Consider the following 1,338-nt stretch of genomic DNA (forward strand, 5'->3'; position numbering starts at 1 on the left):
CTTCTTTTTACTAAACAGAAATATTATGAAGCAGGGGGAAAATCTCTGAAGCTCCTAGTATTTAAATTACGAAAACAACAAGCTGATAGGACTATTCACAAAATAAAGAATATATATACAAATAGGGTTGAATCAAACCTAGAAAAGATTCAGAAATGCTTTGGAGATTTTTTCCAAACTCTATACTCCCAGCCCAAATTGAATAGAACAGCAAATAGACACTTTCCTTTCCACAACTCATCTGCCCAACTTAAGGCTGAGCAAAGAACAACTCTATTCGGAAAACTGCAGCAGAATAAGGTCGGTGATTAGAAAGTTGAAAGGAGGAAAATCTCCAGGAATGCGAGGGGTTTGTGCCCGAGTGGACAGGATATGCCAAGATCAAGTAGTCATGTTTTAGTAAGAGTTTTCAACAATGTACTGGAAAAGAAAATAATCCCTCCCTCATGGAGAGAGGGATTGGAAAACATCATGCCAGTGATAATCCATAAGGACCAAACAGGCTTCATCAGACAGTAGACAGACGCAGGATAACATCAGAAAAACTTTGCATATTTAATCAGTAGCTCAACAAAAAATAGAGACTCTTGTACTGAGTCTGGATGCGGAGAAGGCCTTTGACCTCGGTCGATGGTCCTTTCTCTACAAAGTTATGTCCAGGTTTGGGTTCCACCAGACCATAATAGATGTAATTGCTGCTTTATACAATAAACCATCTGCTAGGATAAAAATTAACGGAGACCTATCTGACCCTTTTACTTTAAGAAGGTACGAGGCAGTCTGCTGTGTTTCACCGCTCCTCTCGCCCTTTTCATAGAGCCGCTAAGTCAGTGGATAAGAACAGAGGTCGGACATAGCTGGAGTTCACATGGCATCCGGGGAACAAAAGTTGCATTGTTCGCAGACGATTTATTGTTAACCATAACAACCCAGCTCGATCTCTACCTGTACTTATGGGGGCGATCGGGAATGTGTTCACTCTCGGGTTACAAAATAAACGTTACCAAGACTCAGGTAACAACAATATTATAATCCACAGAACGAATGTTAGGAGCCTGTACAATGGAACTGGGAAGCAGAATCCATAAAATATTTAGGGGTCACATTGCCCAAAAGTTCACTAAGACTTTTGAAGTCAACTATGGGTCCCTAACCTCAAATCTGAAATCAGACATACAGAGATGGAATCTGATCCCTTTCTCAAATTTATACTCCAGAGTGGAGACGGTCAGAATGAACATTCTCCCGCGCTTCCTATATCTTTTTCAATGTCTACCTATCCTGATATCAGAAAGACATTCATAGAGTGGAAAGATTAATATCTCAGTATATTTGGGC

This window comes from Etheostoma spectabile, chromosome 9, assembly GCF_008692095.1.
Source record: "Etheostoma spectabile isolate EspeVRDwgs_2016 chromosome 9, UIUC_Espe_1.0, whole genome shotgun sequence".
In the NCBI taxonomy this organism is placed as follows: Eukaryota; Metazoa; Chordata; class Actinopteri; order Perciformes; family Percidae; genus Etheostoma; species Etheostoma spectabile.